Raw genomic sequence first — 21308 nt, 5'->3', positions numbered from 1 at the left:
AACTGGCTGCAATTATTCGTTTTATACGATGGAAAAACTGTTGGATTTATATTGTATTTTATGCTTCTGGCGTTGACTTCTAAGGCACTAACTATTCGATCTGGTGGAGCAACGCCCTAGAGTGAAGCCTAGGTTGCCCGGAACGTAGAATTAGCCATCACTTTCAAACTGGTTGCAATTATTCCTGATATATGATGGAAACACTGTTGTATTTTTATTGCATTTTATGCTTCGGGCGTTGACTTCTAAGGCCCTAACTATTCAATCTGTTGGAACAACGCCCTAGGGTGGAGCCTAGGTTGCTCGGAAAGTAGAAATGACCATAAGTTTCATACTGGTTGCAATTATTCGTTTTATACGATGGAAAAACTGTTGTATTTATATCGCATTTTATGCTTCTGTCGTTGACTTCTAAGGCACTATCTTTTCGATCTGGTGGAGCAACGCCCTAGAGCGAAGCCTAGGTTGCCCGGAACGTACAATTGGCCATCACTTTCAAACTGGCTGCAATTATTCCTGTTATATGATGGAAACACTGTTGTATTTTTTTTGCATTTTATGGTTCGGGCGTTGACTTCTAAGGTCCTAACTATTCAATCTGTTGGAGCAACGCCCTAGGGTGAAGCCTAGGTTGCTCGGAAACTAGAAATGACCATAAGTTTCATACTGGTTGCAATTATTCGTTTTATACGATGGAAAAATAGTTGTATTTATATTGTATTCTATGCTTCTGCGCTGACTTCTAAGGCACTAGCTATTCGATCTGGTGGAGCAACGCCCTAGAATGAGGCCTAGGTTGCCCGGAACGTAGAATTGGCCATCACTTTCAAACTGGTTGCAATTATTCGTTTTATACGATGGAAAAACTGTTGGATTTATATTGTATTTTATGCTTCTGGCGTTGACTTCTAAGGCACTAACTTTTCGATCTGGTGGAGCAACGCCCTAGAGTGAAGCCTAGGTTGCCCGGAACGTAGAATTGGCCATCACTTTCAAACTGGTTGCAATTATTCCTGATATATGATGGAAACACTGTTGTATTTTTTTTGCATTTTATGGTTCGGGCGTTGACTTCTAAGGCCCTAACTATTCAATCTGTTGGAGCAACGCCCTAGGGTGAAGCCTAGGTTGCTCGGAAAGTAGAAATGTCCATAAGTTTCATACTGGTTGCAATTATTCGTTTTATACGATGGAAAAACTGTTGTATTTATATTGTATTTTATGCTTCTGGCGTTGACTTCTAAGGCACTAACTATTCGATCTGGTGGAGCAACGCCCTAGAGTGGAGCCTAGGTTGCCCGGAAGGTAGAATTGGCCATCACTTTCAAACTGGCTGCAATTATTCGTTTTATACGATGGAAAAACTGTTGGATTTATATTGTATTTTATGCTTCTGGCGTTGACTTCTAAGGCACTAACTATTCGATCTGGTGGAGCAACGCCCTAGAGTGAAGCCTAGGTTGCCCGGAACGTAGAATTAGCCATCACTTTCAAACTGGTTGCAATTATTCCTGATATATGATGGAAACACTGTTGTATTTTTATTGCATTTTATGCTTCGGGCGTTGACTTCTAAGGCCCTAACTATTCAATCTGTTGGAACAACGCCCTAGGGTGGAGCCTAGGTTGCTCGGAAAGTAGAAATGACCATAAGTTTCATACTGGTTGCAATTATTCGTTTTATACGATGGAAAAACTGTTGTATTTATATCGCATTTTATGCTTCTGTCGTTGACTTCTAAGGCACTATCTTTTCGATCTGGTGGAGCAACGCCCTAGAGCGAAGCCTAGGTTGCCCGGAACGTACAATTGGCCATCACTTTCAAACTGGCTGCAATTATTCCTGTTATATGATGGAAACACTGTTGTATTTTTTTTGCATTTTATGGTTCGGGCGTTGACTTCTAAGGTCCTAACTATTCAATCTGTTGGAGCAACGCCCTAGGGTGAAGCCTAGGTTGCTCGGAAACTAGAAATGACCATAAGTTTCATACTGGTTGCAATTATTCGTTTTATACGATGGAAAAATAGTTGTATTTATATTGTATTCTATGCTTCTGCGCTGACTTCTAAGGCACTAGCTATTCGATCTGGTGGAGCAACGCCCTAGAATGAGGCCTAGGTTGCCCGGAACGTAGAATTGGCCATCACTTTCAAACTGGTTGCAATTATTCGTTTTATACGATGGAAAAACTGTTGGATTTATATTGTATTTTATGCTTCTGGCGTTGACTTCTAAGGCACTAACTTTTCGATCTGGTGGAGCAACGCCCTAGAGTGAAGCCTAGGTTGCCCGGAACGTAGAATTGGCCATCACTTTCAAACTGGTTGCAATTATTCCTGATATATGATGGAAACACTGTTGTATTTTTATTGCATTTTATGCTTCGGTCGTTGACTTCTAAGGCCCTAACTATTCAATCTGTTGGAACAACGCCCTAGGGTGAAGCCTAGGTTGCTCGGAAAGTAGAAATGACCATAAGTTTCATACTGGTTGCAATTATTCGTTTTATACGATGGAAAAACTGTTGTATTTATATCGCATTTTATGCTTCTGGCGTTGACTTCTAAGGCACTATCTTTTCGATCTGGTGCAGCAACGCCCTAGAGCGAAGCCTTTGTTGCCCGGAACGTACAATTGGCCATCACTTTCAAACTGGTTGCAATTATTCCTGTTATATGATGGAAACACTGTTGTATTTTTTTTGCATTTTATGGTTCGGGCGTTGACTTCTAAGGTCCTAACTATTCAATCTGTTGGAGCAACACCCTAGGGTGAAGCCTAGGTTGCTCGGAAACTAGAAATGACCATAAGTTTCATACTGGTTGCAATTAATCGTTTTATACGATGGAAAAGCTGTTGTATTTATATCGTATTTTATGCTTCTGGCGTTTACTTCTAAGGACCTCAGTATTCGATCTGGTGGAGCAACGCCCTAGAGTGAATCCTAGGTTGCTCGGAATGTAGAAATGACCATAAGTTTCATACTGGTTGCAATTGGTCGTTTTATACGATGGAAAAGCTGTTGTATTTATATCGTATTTTATGCTTCTGGCGTTGACTTCATAGGCCGTAACTATTCGGTCTGGTGGAGAAACGCCCTGGAGTGAAACCTAGGTTGCCCGGAACGTAGAATTGGCCATCACTTTCAAACTGGTTGCAATTATTCCTGATATATGATGGAAACACTGTTGTATTTTTTTTTCATTTTTGGTTCGGGCGTTGACATCTAAGGCCCTAACTATTCAATCTGCTGGAGCAAGGCCCTAGGGTGAAGCCTAGGTTGCTCGGAAAGTAGAAATGACCATAAGTTTCATACTGGTTGCAATTATTCGCTTTATACGATGGAAAAACTGTTGTATTTATATTGTATTTTATGCTTCTGGCGTTGACTTCTAAGGCACTATCTATTCGATCTGGTGGAGCAACGCCCTAGAGAGAAGCCTAGGTTGCCCGGAACGTAGAATTGGCCATCACTTTCAAACTGGTTGCAATTATTCCTGTTATATGATGGAAACAGTGTTGTATTTTTTTTGCATTTTATGGTTGGGGCGTTGACTTCTAAGGTCCTAACTACTCAATCTGTTGGAGAAACGCCCTAGGGTGAAGCCTAGGTTGCTCGGAAAGTAGAAATGACCATAAGTTTCATACTGGTTGCAATTATTCGTTTTATACGATGGAAAAACTGTTGTATTTATATTGTATTTTATGCTTCTGGCGTTGACTTCTAAGGCCCTAACTATTCAATCTGTTGGAGCAACGCCCTAGGGCGAAGCCTAGGTTGCTCGGAAAGTAGAAATGACCATAAGTTTCATACTGGTTGCAATTATTCGTTTTATACGATGGAAAAACTGTTGTATTTATATCGTATTTTATGCTTCTGGCGTTGACTTCTAAGGCACTAGCTATTCGATCTGGTGGAGCAACGCCCTAGTGTGAGGCCTAGGTTGCCCGGAACGTAGAATTGGCCATCACTTTCAAACTGGTTGCAATTATTCCTGTTATATGATGGATACACTGTTGTATTTTTATTGCGTTTTATGGTTCGGGCGTTGACTTCTAAGGCAATAACTATTCAATCTGTTCGAGCAACGCCCTAGGGTGAAGCCTAGCTTGCTCGGAAAGTAGAAATGACCATAAGTTTCATACTGGTTGCAATTATTCGTTTTATACGATGGGAAAGCTGTTGTATTTATATCGTATTTTATGTTCCTGGCGTTTACTTCTAAGGACCTAACTATTCGATCTGGTGGAGCAACGCCCTAGAGTGAATCCTAGGTTGCTCGGAATGTAGAAAAGACCATAACTTTCACACTGGTTGCAATTATTCGTTTTATACGATGGAAACGCTGTTGTATATGTATTGTACTTTATGCCTCTGGCGTTGACTTCTAAGGCCGTAGCTATTAGATGTGGTGCAGCAACGCCCTATAGTGACGCCTAGGGTGCTCGGAACGTAGAAATGACCATTACTTTCACACTGGTTGCAATTATTCGTTTTATACGATGGAAAAGCTGTTGTATTTGTATCGTATTTTATGCTTCTGGCGTTGACTTCTTAGGCCGTAACCATTCGGTCTGGTGGAGCAACGCCCTGGAGTGAAACCTAGGTTGCCAGGAACGTAGAATTGGCCATCACTTTCAAACTGGTTGCAATTATTCCTGTTATATGATGGAAACACTGTTGTATTTTTTTTGCATTTTATGGCTCGGGCGTTGACTTCTAAGGCCCTGACTATTCAATCCGTTGGAGCTACGCCCTAGGGTGAAGCCTAGGTTGCTCGGAAAGTAGAAATGACCATAAGTTTCATACTGGTTGCAATTATTTGTTTCATACGATGGAAAAACTGTTGTATTTATATTGTATTTTATGCTTCTGGCGTTGACTTCTAAGGCACTAACTATTCGATCTGGTGGAGCAACGCCCTAGAGTGAAGCCTAGGTTGCCCGGAACGTAGAATTGGCCATCACTTTCAAACTGGTCGCAATTATTCCTGTTATATGATGGAAACACTGTTGCATTTTTATTGCATTTTATGCTTCGTTCGTTGACTTCTAAGGCCCTAACTATTCAATCTGTTGGACCAACGCCCTAGGGTGAAGCCTAGCTTGCTCGGAAAGTAGAGATGACCATAAGTTTCATACTGGTTGCAATTATTGGTTTTATACGATGGAAAAGCTGTTGTATTTATATCGTATTTTATGCTTCTGGCGTTGACTTCTTAGGCCGTAACTATTCGCTCTGGTGGAGCAACGCCCTGGAGTGAAACCTAGGTTGCCCGGAACGTAGAATTGGCCATCACTTTCAAACTGGTTGCAATTATTCCTGATATATGATGGAAACACTGTTGTATTTTTTTTGCATTTTATGGTTCGGGCGTTGACTTCTAAGGCCCTAACTATTCAATCTGTTGGAGCAACGCCCTAGGGTGAAGCCTAGGTTGCTCGGAAAGTAGAAATGTCCATAAGTTTCATACTGGTTGCAATTATTCGTTTTATACGATGGAAAAACTGTTGTATTTATATTGTATTTTATGCTTCTGGCGTTGACTTCTAAGGCACTAACTATTCGATCTGGTGGAGCAACGCCCTAGAGTGGAGCCTAGGTTGCCCGGAAGGTAGAATTGGCCATCACTTTCAAACTGGCTGCAATTATTCGTTTTATACGATGGAAAAACTGTTGGATTTATATTGTATTTTATGCTTCTGGCGTTGACTTCTAAGGCACTAACTATTCGATCTGGTGGAGCAACGCCCTAGAGTGAAGCCTAGGTTGCCCGGAACGTAGAATTAGCCATCACTTTCAAACTGGTTGCAATTATTCCTGATATATGATGGAAACACTGTTGTATTTTTATTGCATTTTATGCTTCGGGCGTTGACTTCTAAGGCCCTAACTATTCAATCTGTTGGAACAACGCCCTAGGGTGAAGCCTAGGTTGCTCGGAAAGTAGAAATGACCATAAGTTTCATACTGGTTGCAATTATTCGTTTTATACGATGGAAAAACTGTTGTATTTATATCGCATTTTATGCTTCTGTCGTTGACTTCTAAGGCACTATCTTTTCGATCTGGTGGAGCAACGCCCTAGAGCGAAGCCTAGGTTGCCCGGAACGTACAATTGGCCATCACTTTCAAACTGGCTGCAATTATTCCTGTTATATGATGGAAACACTGTTGTATTTTTTTTGCATTTTATGGTTCGGGCGTTGACTTCTAAGGTCCTAACTATTCAATCTGTTGGAGCAACGCCCTAGGGTGAAGCCTAGGTTGCTCGGAAACTAGAAATGACCATAAGTTTCATACTGGTTGCAATTATTCGTTTTATACGATGGAAAAATAGTTGTATTTATATTGTATTTTATGCTTCTGCGCTGACTTCTAAGGCACTAGCTATTCGATCTGGTGGAGCAACGCCCTAGAATGAGGCCTAGGTTGCCCGGAACGTAGAATTGGCCATCACTTTCAAACTGGTTGCAATTATTCGTTTTATACGATGGAAAAACTGTTGGATTTATATTGTATTTTATGCTTCTGGCGTTGACTTCTAAGGCACTAACTTTTCGATCTGGTGGAGCAACGCCCTAGAGTGAAGCCTAGGTTGCCCGGAACGTAGAATTGGCCATCACTTTCAAACTGGTTGCAATTATTCCTGATATATGATGGAAACACTGTTGTATTTTTATTGCATTTTATGCTTCGGTCGTTGACTTCTAAGGCCCTAACTATTCAATCTGTTGGAACAACGCCCTAGGGTGAAGCCTAGGTTGCTCGGAAAGTAGAAATGACCATAAGTTTCATACTGGTTGCAATTATTCGTTTTATACAATGGAAAAACTGTTGTATTTATATCGCATTTTATGCTTCTGGCGTTGACTTCTAAGGCACTATCTTTTCGATCTGGTGCAGCAACGCCCTAGAGCGAAGCCTTTGTTGCCCGGAACGTACAATTGGCCATCACTTTCAAACTGGTTGCAATTATTCCTGTTATATGATGGAAACACTGTTGTATTTTTTTTGCATTTTATGGTTCGGGCGTTGACTTCTAAGGTCCTAACTATTCAATCTGTTGGAGCAACACCCTAGGGTGAAGCCTAGGTTGCTCGGAAACTAGAAATGACCATAAGTTTCATACTGGTTGCAATTAATCGTTTTATACGATGGAAAAGCTGTTGTATTTATATCGTATTTTATGCTTCTGGCGTTTACTTCTAAGGACCTCAGTATTCGATCTGGTGGAGCAACGCCCTAGAGTGAATCCTAGGTTGCTCGGAATGTAGAAATGACCATAAGTTTCATACTGGTTGCAATTGGTCGTTTTATACGATGGAAAAGCTGTTGTATTTATATCGTATTTTATGCTTCTGGCGTTGACTTCATAGGCCGTAACTATTCGGTCTGGTGGAGAAACGCCCTGGAGTGAAACCTAGGTTGCCCGGAACGTAGAATTGGCCATCACTTTCAAACTGGTTGCAATTATTCCTGATATATGATGGAAACACTGTTGTATTTTTTTTTCATTTTTGGTTCGGGCGTTGACATCTAAGGCCCTAACTATTCAATCTGCTGGAGCAAGGCCCTAGGGTGAAGCCTAGGTTGCTCGGAAAGTAGAAATGACCATAAGTTTCATACTGGTTGCAATTATTCGCTTTATACGATGGAAAAACTGTTGTATTTATATTGTATTTTATGCTTCTGGCGTTGACTTCTAAGGCACTATCTATTCGATCTGGTGGAGCAACGCCCTAGAGAGAAGCCTAGGTTGCCCGGAACGTAGAATTGGCCATCACTTTCAAACTGGTTGCAATTATTCCTGTTATATGATGGAAACAGTGTTGTATTTTTTTTGCATTTTATGGTTGGGGCGTTGACTTCTAAGGTCCTAACTACTCAATCTGTTGGAGAAACGCCCTAGGGTGAAGCCTAGGTTGCTCGGAAAGTAGAAATGACCATAAGTTTCATACTGGTTGCAATTATTCGTTTTATACGATGGAAAAACTGTTGTATTTATATTGTATTTTATGCTTCTGGCGTTGACTTCTAAGGCCCTAACTATTCAATCTGTTGGAGCAACGCCCTAGGGCGAAGCCTAGGTTGCTCGGAAAGTAGAAATGACCATAAGTTTCATACTGGTTGCAATTATTCGTTTTATACGATGGAAAAACTGTTGTATTTATATCGTATTTTATGCTTCTGGCGTTGACTTCTAAGGCACTAGCTATTCGATCTGGTGGAGCAACGCCCTAGTGTGAGGCCTAGGTTGCCCGGAACGTAGAATTGGCCATCACTTTCAAACTGGTTGCAATTATTCCTGTTATATGATGGATACACTGTTGTATTTTTATTGCGTTTTATGGTTCGGGCGTTGACTTCTAAGGCAATAACTATTCAATCTGTTCGAGCAACGCCCTAGGGTGAAGCCTAGCTTGCTCGGAAAGTAGAAATGACCATAAGTTTCATACTGGTTGCAATTATTCGTTTTATACGATGGGAAAGCTGTTGTATTTATATCGTATTTTATGTTCCTGGCGTTTACTTCTAAGGACCTAACTATTCGATCTGGTGGAGCAACGCCCTAGAGTGAATCCTAGGTTGCTCGGAATGTAGAAAAGACCATAACTTTCACACTGGTTGCAATTATTCGTTTTATACGATGGAAACGCTGTTGTATATGTATTGTACTTTATGCCTCTGGCGTTGACTTCTAAGGCCGTAGCTATTAGATGTGGTGCAGCAACGCCCTATAGTGACGCCTAGGGTGCTCGGAACGTAGAAATGACCATTACTTTCACACTGGTTGCAATTATTCGTTTTATACGATGGAAAAGCTGTTGTATTTGTATCGTATTTTATGCTTCTGGCGTTGACTTCTTAGGCCGTAACCATTCGGTCTGGTGGAGCAACGCCCTGGAGTGAAACCTAGGTTGCCAGGAACGTAGAATTGGCCATCACTTTCAAACTGGTTGCAATTATTCCTGTTATATGATGGAAACACTGTTGTATTTTTTTTGCATTTTATGGCTCGGGCGTTGACTTCTAAGGCCCTGACTATTCAATCCGTTGGAGCTACGCCCTAGGGTGAAGCCTAGGTTGCTCGGAAAGTAGAAATGACCATAAGTTTCATACTGGTTGCAATTATTTGTTTCATACGATGGAAAAACTGTTGTATTTATATTGTATTTTATGCTTCTGGCGTTGACTTCTAAGGCACTAACTATTCGATCTGGTGGAGCAACGCCCTAGAGTGAAGCCTAGGTTGCCCGGAACGTAGAATTGGCCATCACTTTCAAACTGGTCGCAATTATTCCTGTTATATGATGGAAACACTGTTGCATTTTTATTGCATTTTATGCTTCGTTCGTTGACTTCTAAGGCCCTAACTATTCAATCTGTTGGAGCAACGCCCTAGGGTGAAGCCTAGGTTGCTCGGAAAGTAGAAATGACCATAAGTTTCATACTGGTTGCAATTATTCGTTTTATACGATGGAAAAACTGTTTTATTTATATTGTATTTTATGCTTCTGGCGTTGACTTCTAAGGCACTATCTATTCGATCTGGTGGAGCAACGCCCTAGAGTGAAGCCTAGGTTGCCCGGAAGGTAGAATTGGCCATCACCTTCAAACTGGTTGCAATTATTCGTTTTATACGATGGAAAAACTGTTGTATTTATATCGTATTTTATGCTTCTGGCGTTTACTTCTAAGGACCTAACAATTCGATCTGGTGGAGCATCGCCCTAGAGTGAAGCCTAGGTTGCTCGGAATGTAGAAATGACCATAACTTTCACACTGGTTGCAATTATTCGTTTTATACGATGGAAACGCAGTTGTATTTATATTGTATTTTATGCCTCTGGCGTTGACTTCTAAGGCCGTAGCTATTAGATGTGGTGGAGCAACGCCCTAGAGTGACGCCTAGGGTGCTCGGAACGTAGAAATGACAATTACTTTCACACTGGTTGCAATTATTCGTTTTATACGATGGAAAAGCTGTTGTATTTATATCGTTTTTTATGCTTCTGGCGTTGACTTCTTAGGCCGTAACTATTCGGTCTGGTGGAGCAACGCCCTAGGGTGAAGCCTAGGTTGCTCGGAAAGTAGAAATGACCATAAGTTTCATACTGGTTGCAATTATTCGTTTTATACGATGGAAAAGCTGTAGTATTTACATTGTATTTTATGCTTCTGGCGTTGACTTCTAAGGCACTAACTATTCGATCTGGTGGAGCAACGCCCTAGAGTGAAGCCTAGCTTGCCCGGAACGTAGAATTGGCCATCACTTTCAAACTGGTTGCAATTATTCCTGCTATATGATGGAAACACTGTTGTATTTTTATTGCATTTTATGCTTCGGGCGTTGACCTCTAAGACCCTAACTATTCAATCTGTTGGAGCAACGCCCTAGGGTGAAGCCTAGGTTGCTCGGAAAGTAGAAATGACCATCACATTCAAACTGGTTGCAATTAATCCTTTTATACGATGGAAAAGCTGTTGTATTTATATCGTATTTTATGCTTCTGGCGTTTACTTCTAAGGACCTAACTATTCGATCTGGTGGAGCAACGCCCTAGAGTGAAGCCTAGGTTGCTCGGAATGTGGAAATGACCATAACTTTCACACTGCTTGCAATTATTCGTTTTATACGATGGAAACGCTGTTGTATTTATATTGTATTTTATGCCCCTGGCGTTGACTTCTAAGGCCGTAGCTATTAGATGTGGTGGAGCAACGCCCTAGAGTGACGCCTAGGGTGCTCGGAACGTAGAAATGACCATTACCTTCACACTGGTTGCAATTATTCGTTTTATACGATGGAAAAGCTGTTGTATTTATATCGTTTTTTATGCTTCTGGCGTTAACTGCTTAGGCCGTCACTATTCGGTCTGGTGGAGGAACGCCCTGGAGTGAAACCTAGGTTGCCCGGAACGTAGAATTGGCCATCACTTTCAAACTGGTTGCAATTATTCCTGTTATATGATGGAAACACTGTTGTATTTTTTTTATATTTTAGGGTTCGGGCGTTGACTTCTAAGGCCCTAACTATTCAATCTGTTGGAGCAACGCCCTAGGGTGAAGCCTAGGTTGCTCGGAAAGTAGAAATGACCATAAGTTTCATTCTGGTTGCAATTATTCGTTTTATACGATGGAAAAACTGTTGTATTTATATTGTATTTTATGCTTCTGGCGTTGACTTCTAAGGCACTAACTATTCGATCTGGTGGAGAAACGCCCTAGAGTGAAGCCTAGGTTGCCCGGAAGGTAGAATTGGCCAACACTTTCAAACTGGTTGCAATTATTCGTTTTATACGATGGAAAAGCTGTTGTATTTATATCGTTTTTTATGCTTCTGGCGTTGACTGCTTAGGCCGTCACTATTCGGTCTGGTGGAGCAACGCCCTGGAGTGAAACCTAGATTGCCCGGAACGTAGAATTGGCCATCACTTTCAAACTGGTTGCAATTATTCCTGTTATACGATGGAAACACTGTTGTATTTTTATTGCATTTTATGCTTCGGGCGTTGACTTCTAAGGCCCTAACTATTCAATCTGTTGGAGCAACGCACTAGCGTGAAGCCTAGGTTGCTCGGAAAGTAGAAATGACCGTAAGTTTCATACTGGATGCAATTATTCGTTTTATACGATGGAAAAGCTGTTGTATTTATATTGTATTTTATGCTTCTGGCGTTGACTTCTAAGGCACTATCTATTCGATCTGGTGGAGCAACGCCCTAGAGAGAAGCCTAGGTTGCCCGGAACGTAGAATTGGCCATCACTTTCAAACTGGTTGCAATTATTCCTGTTATATGATGGAAACAGTGTTGTATTTTTTTTGCATTTTATGGTTGGGGCGTTGACTTCTAAGGTCCTAACTACTCAATCTGTTGGAGAAACGCCCTAGGGTGAAGCCTAGGTTGCTCGGAAAGTAGAAATGACCATAAGTTTCATACTGGTTGCAATTATTCGTTTTATACGATGGAAAAACTGTTGTATTTATATTGTATTTTATGCTTCTGGCGTTGACTTCTAAGGCCCTAACTATTCAATCTGTTGGAGCAACGCCCTAGGGCGAAGCCTAGGTTGCTCGGAAAGTAGAAATGACCATAAGTTTCATACTGGTTGCAATTATTCGTTTTATACGATGGAAAAACTGTTGTATTTATATCGTATTTTATGCTTCTGGCGTTGACTTCTAAGGCACTAGCTATTCGATCTGGTGGAGCAACGCCCTAGTGTGAGGCCTAGGTTGCCCGGAACGTAGAATTGGCCATCACTTTCAAACTGGTTGCAATTATTCCTGTTATATGATGGATACACTGTTGTATTTTTATTGCGTTTTATGGTTCGGGCGTTGACTTCTAAGGCAATAACTATTCAATCTGTTCGAGCAACGCCCTAGGGTGAAGCCTAGCTTGCTCGGAAAGTAGAAATGACCATAAGTTTCATACTGGTTGCAATTATTCGTTTTATACGATGGGAAAGCTGTTGTATTTATATCGTATTTTATGTTCCTGGCGTTTACTTCTAAGGACCTAACTATTCGATCTGGTGGAGCAACGCCCTAGAGTGAATCCTAGGTTGCTCGGAATGTAGAAAAGACCATAACTTTCACACTGGTTGCAATTATTCGTTTTATACGATGGAAACGCTGTTGTATATGTATTGTACTTTATGCCTCTGGCGTTGACTTCTAAGGCCGTAGCTATTAGATGTGGTGCAGCAACGCCCTATAGTGACGCCTAGGGTGCTCGGAACGTAGAAATGACCATTACTTTCACACTGGTTGCAATTATTCGTTTTATACGATGGAAAAGCTGTTGTATTTGTATCGTATTTTATGCTTCTGGCGTTGACTTCTTAGGCCGTAACCATTCGGTCTGGTGGAGCAACGCCCTGGAGTGAAACCTAGGTTGCCAGGAACGTAGAATTGGCCATCACTTTCAAACTGGTTGCAATTATTCCTGTTATATGATGGAAACACTGTTGTATTTTTTTTGCATTTTATGGCTCGGGCGTTGACTTCTAAGGCCCTGACTATTCAATCCGTTGGAGCTACGCCCTAGGGTGAAGCCTAGGTTGCTCGGAAAGTAGAAATGACCATAAGTTTCATACTGGTTGCAATTATTTGTTTCATACGATGGAAAAACTGTTGTATTTATATTGTATTTTATGCTTCTGGCGTTGACTTCTAAGGCACTAACTATTCGATCTGGTGGAGCAACGCCCTAGAGTGAAGCCTAGGTTGCCCGGAACGTAGAATTGGCCATCACTTTCAAACTGGTCGCAATTATTCCTGTTATATGATGGAAACACTGTTGCATTTTTATTGCATTTTATGCTTCGTTCGTTGACTTCTAAGGCCCTAACTATTCAATCTGTTGGAGCAACGCCCTAGGGTGAAGCCTAGGTTGCTCGGAAAGTAGAAATGACCATAAGTTTCATACTGGTTGCAATTATTCGTTTTATACGATGGAAAAACTGTTTTATTTATATTGTATTTTATGCTTCTGGCGTTGACTTCTAAGGCACTATCTATTCGATCTGGTGGAGCAACGCCCTAGAGTGAAGCCTAGGTTGCCCGGAAGGTAGAATTGGCCATCACCTTCAAACTGGTTGCAATTATTCGTTTTATACGATGGAAAAACTGTTGTATTTATATCGTATTTTATGCTTCTGGCGTTTACTTCTAAGGACCTAACAATTCGATCTGGTGGAGCATCGCCCTAGAGTGAAGCCTAGGTTGCTCGGAATGTAGAAATGACCATAACTTTCACACTGGTTGCAATTATTCGTTTTATACGATGGAAACGCAGTTGTATTTATATTGTATTTTATGCCTCTGGCGTTGACTTCTAAGGCCGTAGCTATTAGATGTGGTGGAGCAACGCCCTAGAGTGACGCCTAGGGTGCTCGGAACGTAGAAATGACAATTACTTTCACACTGGTTGCAATTATTCGTTTTATACGATGGAAAAGCTGTTGTATTTATATCGTTTTTTATGCTTCTGGCGTTGACTTCTTAGGCCGTAACTATTCGGTCTGGTGGAGCAACGCCCTAGGGTGAAGCCTAGGTTGCTCGGAAAGTAGAAATGACCATAAGTTTCATACTGGTTGCAATTATTCGTTTTATACGATGGAAAAGCTGTAGTATTTACATTGTATTTTATGCTTCTGGCGTTGACTTCTAAGGCACTAACTATTCGATCTGGTGGAGCAACGCCCTAGAGTGAAGCCTAGCTTGCCCGGAACGTAGAATTGGCCATCACTTTCAAACTGGTTGCAATTATTCCTGCTATATGATGGAAACACTGTTGTATTTTTATTGCATTTTATGCTTCGGGCGTTGACCTCTAAGACCCTAACTATTCAATCTGTTGGAGCAACGCCCTAGGGTGAAGCCTAGGTTGCTCGGAAAGTAGAAATGACCATCACATTCAAACTGGTTGCAATTAATCCTTTTATACGATGGAAAAGCTGTTGTATTTATATCGTATTTTATGCTTCTGGCGTTTACTTCTAAGGACCTAACTATTCGATCTGGTGGAGCAACGCCCTAGAGTGAAGCCTAGGTTGCTCGGAATGTGGAAATGACCATAACTTTCACACTGCTTGCAATTATTCGTTTTATACGATGGAAACGCTGTTGTATTTATATTGTATTTTATGCCCCTGGCGTTGACTTCTAAGGCCGTAGCTATTAGATGTGGTGGAGCAACGCCCTAGAGTGACGCCTAGGGTGCTCGGAACGTAGAAATGACCATTACCTTCACACTGGTTGCAATTATTCGTTTTATACGATGGAAAAGCTGTTGTATTTATATCGTTTTTTATGCTTCTGGCGTTAACTGCTTAGGCCGTCACTATTCGGTCTGGTGGAGGAACGCCCTGGAGTGAAACCTAGGTTGCCCGGAACGTAGAATTGGCCATCACTTTCAAACTGGTTGCAATTATTCCTGTTATATGATGGAAACACTGTTGTATTTTTTTTATATTTTAGGGTTCGGGCGTTGACTTCTAAGGCCCTAACTATTCAATCTGTTGGAGCAACGCCCTAGGGTGAAGCCTAGGTTGCTCGGAAAGTAGAAATGACCATAAGTTTCATTCTGGTTGCAATTATTCGTTTTATACGATGGAAAAACTGTTGTATTTATATTGTATTTTATGCTTCTGGCGTTGACTTCTAAGGCACTAACTATTCGATCTGGTGGAGAAACGCCCTAGAGTGAAGCCTAGGTTGCCCGGAAGGTAGAATTGGCCAACACTTTCAAACTGGTTGCAATTATTCGTTTTATACGATGGAAAAGCTGTTGTATTTATATCGTTTTTTATGCTTCTGGCGTTGACTGCTTAGGCCGTCACTATTCGGTCTGGTGGAGCAACGCCCTGGAGTGAAACCTAGATTGCCCGGAACGTAGAATTGGCCATCACTTTCAAACTGGTTGCAATTATTCCTGTTATACGATGGAAACACTGTTGTATTTTTATTGCATTTTATGCTTCGGGCGTTGACTTCTAAGGCCCTAACTATTCAATCTGTTGGAGCAACGCACTAGCGTGAAGCCTAGGTTGCTCGGAAAGTAGAAATGACCGTAAGTTTCATACTGGATGCAATTATTCGTTTTATACGATGGAAAAGCTGTTGTATTTATATTGTATTTTATGCTTCTGGCGTTGACTTCTAAGGCACTATCTATTCGATCTGGTGGAGCTACGCCCTAGAGCGAAGCCTAGGTTGCCCGGAACGTAGAATTGGCCATCACTTTCAAGCTGGTTGCAATTATTCCTGTTATATGATGGAAACACTGTTGTATTTTTTTTGCATTTTACGGTTCGGGCGTTGACTTCTAAGGTCCTAACTATTCAATCTGTTGGAGCAACGCCCTAGGGTGAAGCCTAGCTTGCTCTGAAAGTAGAAATGACCATAAGTTTCATACTGGTTGCAATTATTCGTTTTATACGATGGAAAAACTGTTGTATTTATATTGTATTTTATGCTTCTGGCGTTGACTTCTAAGGCACTAACTATTCGATCTGGTGGAGCAACGCCCTAGAGTGAAGCCTAGGTTGCCCGGAACGTAGAATTGGCCATCACTTTCAAGCTGGTTGCAATTATTCCTGTTATATGATGGAAACACTGTTGTATTTTTTTTGCATTTTACGGTTCGGGCGTTGACTGCTAAGGTCCTAACTATTCAATCTGTTGGAGCAACGCCCTAGGGTGAAGCCTAGGTTGCTCTGAAAGTAGAAATGACCATCACTTTCAAACTGGTTGCAATTATTCGTTTTATACGATGGAAAAGCTGTTGTATTTATATCGTATTTTATGCTTCTGGCGTTTACTTCTAAGGACCTAGCTATTCGATCCGGTGGAGCAACGCCCCAGAGTGAATCCTAGGTTGCTCGGAATGTAGAAATGACCATAAATTTCACACTGGTTGCAATTATTCGTTTTATACGATGGAAACGCTGTTGTATTTATATTGTATTTTATGCCTCTGGCGTAGACTTCTAATTCCGTAGCCATTAGATGTGGTCGAGCAACGCCCTAGAGTGACGCCTAGGGTGCTCGGAACGTAGAAATCAACATTACTTTCAGACTGGTTGCAATTATTCGTTTTATACGATGGAAAAGCTGTTGTATTTATATCGTTTTTTATGCTTCTGGCGTTGACTTCTTAGGCCGTAACTATTCGGTCTGGTGGAGCAACGCCCTGGAGTGAAACCTAGGTTGCCCGGAACGTAGAATTGGCCATCACCTTCAAACTGGTTGCAATTATTCCTGTTATATGATGGAAACACTGTTGTATTTTTTTTGCATTTTATGGTGCGGGCGTTGACTTCTAAGGCAATAACTATTCAATCTGTTGGAGCAACGCCCTAGGGTGAAGCCTAGGTTGCTCGGAAAGTAGAAATGACCATAAGTTTCATACTGGTTGCAATTATTCGTTTTATACGATGGAAAAACTGTTGTATTTATATCGCATTTTATGCTTCTGGCGTTGACTTCTAAGGCACTATCTTTTCGATCTGGTGGAGCAACGCCCTAGGGCGAAGCCTAGGTTGCACGGAACGTAGAACTGGCCATCACTTTCAAACTGGTTGCAATTATTCCTGTTATATGATGGAAACACTGTTGTATTTTTATTGCATTTTATGCTTCTGGCGTTGACATCTAAGGCCCTAACTATTCAATCTGCAGGATCAAGGCCCTAGGGTGAAGCCTAGGTTGCTCGGAAAGTAGAAATGACCATAAGCTTCATACTGGTTGCAATTATTCGTTTTATACGATGGAAAAACTGTTGTATTTATATTGTATTTTATGCTTCTGGCGTTGACTTCTAAGGCACTATCTATTCGATCTGGTGGAGTAACGCCCTAGAGTGAAGCCTAGGTTGCCCGGAAGGTAGAATTGGCCATCACCTTCAAACTGGTTGCAATTATTCGTTTTATACGATGGAAAAACTGTTGTACATATATTGTATTTTATACATCTGTCGTTGACTTCTAAGGCACTAACTATTCGATCTGGTGGAGCAACGCCCTAGAGTGAAGCCGAGGTTGCCCGGAAAGGAGAAATGACCATCACTTTCAAACTGGTTGCCATTAATCCTTTTATACGATGGAAAAGCTGTTGTATTTATATCGTATTTTATGCTTCTGGCGTTTACTTCTAAGGACCTAACAATTCGATCTGGTGGAGCATCGCCCTAGAGTGAAGCCTAGGTTGCTCGGAATGTAGAAATGACCATAACTTTCACACTGGTTGCAATTATTCGTTTTATACGATGGAAACGCAGTTGTATTTATATTGTATTTTATGCCTCTGGCGTTGACTTCTAAGGCCGTAGCTATTAGATGTGGTGGAGCAACGCCCTAGAGTGACGCCTAGGGTGCTCGGAACGTAGAAATGACAATTACTTTCACACTGGTTGCAATTATTCGTTTTATACGATGGAAAAGCTGTTGTATTTATATCGTTTTTTATGCTTCTGGCGTTGACTTCTTAGGCACTTACTATTCGATCTGTTGGAGCAACGCCCTAGAGTGAAGCCTAGCTTGCCCGGAACGTAGAATTGGCCATCACTTTCAAACTGGTTGCAATTATTCCTGTTATATGATGGAAACACTGTTGTATTTTTATTGCATTTTATGCTTCGGGCGTTGACCTCTAAGACCCTAACTATTCAATCTGTTGGAGCAACGCCCTAGGGTGAAGCCTAGGTTGCTCGGAAAGTAGAAATGACCATCACATTCAAACTGGTTGCAATTAATCCTTTTATACGATGGAAAAGCTGTTGTATTTATATCGTATTTTATGCTTCTGGCGTTTACTTCTAAGGACCTAACTATTCGATCTGGTGGAGCAACGCCCTAGAGTGAAGCCTAGGTTGCTCGGAATGTGGAAATGACCATAACTTTCACACTGCTTGCAATTATTCGTTTTATACGATGGAAACGCTGTTGTATTTATATTGTATTTTATGCCCCTGGCGTTGACTTCTAAGGCCGTAGCTATTAGATGTGGTGGAGCAACGCCCTAGAGTGACGCCTAGGGTGCTCGGAACGTAGAAATGACCATTACCTTCACACTGGTTGCAATTATTCGTTTTATACGATGGAAAAGCTGTTGTATTTATATCGTTTTTTATGCTTCTGGCGTTAACTGCTTAGGCCGTCACTATTCGGTCTGGTGGAGGAACGCCCTGGAGTGAAACCTAGGTTGCCCGGAACGTAGAATTGGCCATCACTTTCAAACTGGTTGCAATTATTCCTGTTATATGATGGAAACACTGTTGTATTTTTTTTATATTTTAGGGTTCGGGCGTTGACTTCTAAGGCCCTAACTATTCAATCTGTTGGAGCAACGCCCTAGGGTGAAGCCTAGGTTGCTCGGAAAGTAGAAATGACCATAAGTTTCATTCTGGTTGCAATTATTCGTTTTATACGATGGAAAAACTGTTGTATTTATATTGTATTTTATGCTTCTGGCGTTGACTTCTAAGGCACTAACTATTCGATCTGGTGGAGAAACGCCCTAGAGTGAAGCCTAGGTTGCCCGGAAGGTAGAATTGGCCAACACTTTCAAACTGGTTGCAATTATTCGTTTTATACGATGGAAAAGCTGTTGTATTTATATCGTTTTTTATGCTTCTGGCGTTGACTGCTTAGGCCGTCACTATTCGGTCTGGTGGAGCAACGCCCTGGAGTGAAACCTAGATTGCCCGGAACGTAGAATTGGCCATCACTTTCAAACTGGTTGCAATTATTCCTGTTATACGATGGAAACACTGTTGTATTTTTATTGCATTTTATGCTTCGGGCGTTGACTTCTAAGGCCCTAACTATTCAATCTGTTGGAGCAACGCACTAGCGTGAAGCCTAGGTTGCTCGGAAAGTAGAAATGACCGTAAGTTTCATACTGGATGCAATTATTCGTTTTATACGATGGAAAAGCTGTTGTATTTATATTGTATTTTATGCTTCTGGCGTTGACTTCTAAGGCACTATCTATTCGATCTGGTGGAGCTACGCCCTAGAGCGAAGCCTAGGTTGCCCGGAACGTAGAATTGGCCATCACTTTCAAGCTGGTTGCAATTATTCCTGTTATATGATGGAAACACTGTTGTATTTTTTTTGCATTTTACGGTTCGGGCGTTGACTTCTAAGGTCCTAACTATTCAATCTGTTGGAGCAACGCCCTAGGGTGAAGCCTAGCTTGCTCTGAAAGTAGAAATGACCATAAGTTTCATACTGGTTGCAATTATTCGTTTTATACGATGGAAAAACTGTTGTATTTATATTGTATTTTATGCTTCTGGCGTTGACTTCTAAGGCACTAACTATTCGATCTGGTGGAGCAACGCCCTAGAGTGAAGCCTAGGTTGCCCGGAACGTAGAATTGGCCATCACTTTCAAGCTGGTTGCAATTATTCCTGTTATATGATGGAAACACTGTTGTATTTTTTTTGCATTTTACGGTTCGGGCGTTGACTGCTAAGGTCCTAACTATTCAATCTGTTGGAGCAACGCCCTAGGGTGAAGCCTAGGTTGCTCTGAAAGTAGAAATGACCATCACTTTCAAACTGGTTGCAATTATTCGTTTTATACGATGGAAAAGCTGTTGTATTTATATCGTATTTTATGCTTCTGGCGTTTACTTCTAAGGACCTAGCTATTCGATCCGGTGGAGCAACGCCCCAGAGTGAATCCTAGGTTGCTCGGAATGTAGAAATGACCATAAATTTCACACTGGTTGCAATTATTCGTTTTATACGATGGAAACGCTGTTGTATTTATATTGTATTTTATGCCTCTGGCGTAGACTTCTAATTCCGTAGCCATTAGATGTGGTCGAGCAACGCCCTAGAGTGACGCCTAGGGTGCTCGGAACGTAGAAATCAACATTACTTTCAGACTGGTTGCAATTATTCGTTTTATACGATGGAAAAGCTGTTGTATTTATATCGTTTTTTATGCTTCTGGCGTTGACTTCTTAGGCCGTAACTATTCGGTCTGGTGGAGCAACGCCCTGGAGTGAAACCTAGGTTGCCCGGAACGTAGAATTGGCCATCACCTTCAAACTGGTTGCAATTATTCCTGTTATATGATGGAAACACTGTTGTATTTTTTTTGCATTTTATGGTGCGGGCGTTGACTTCTAAGGCAATAACTATTCAATCTGTTGGAGCAACGCCCTAGGGTGAAGCCTAGGTTGCTCGGAAAGTAGAAATGACCATAAGTTTCATACTGGTTGCAATTATTCGTTTTATACGATGGAAAAACTGTTGTATTTATATCGCATTTTATGCTTCTGGCGTTGACTTCTAAGGCACTATCTTTTCGATCTGGTGGAGCAACGCCCTAGGGCGAAGCCTAGGTTGCACGGAACGTAGAACTGGCCATCACTTTCAAACTGGTTGCAATTATTCCTGTTATATGATGGAAACACTGTTGTATTTTTATTGCATTTTATGCTTCTGGCGTTGACATCTAAGGCCCTAACTATTCAATCTGCAGGATCAAGGCCCTAGGGTGAAGCCTAGGTTGCTCGGAAAGTAGAAATGACCATAAGCTTCATACTGGTTGCAATTATTCGTTTTATACGATGGAAAAACTGTTGTATTTATATTGTATTTTATGCTTCTGGCGTTGACTTCTAAGGCACTATCTATTCGATCTGGTGGAGTAACGCCCTAGAGTGAAGCCTAGGTTGCCCGGAAGGTAGAATTGGCCATCACCTTCAAACTGGTTGCAATTATTCGTTTTATACGATGGAAAAACTGTTGTACATATATTGTATTTTATACA

Source organism: Calliopsis andreniformis, unplaced genomic scaffold (assembly GCF_051401765.1).
Source record: "Calliopsis andreniformis isolate RMS-2024a unplaced genomic scaffold, iyCalAndr_principal scaffold0017, whole genome shotgun sequence".
In the NCBI taxonomy this organism is placed as follows: Eukaryota; Metazoa; Arthropoda; class Insecta; order Hymenoptera; family Andrenidae; genus Calliopsis; species Calliopsis andreniformis.
This window is presented reverse-complemented; position numbering follows the sequence as displayed.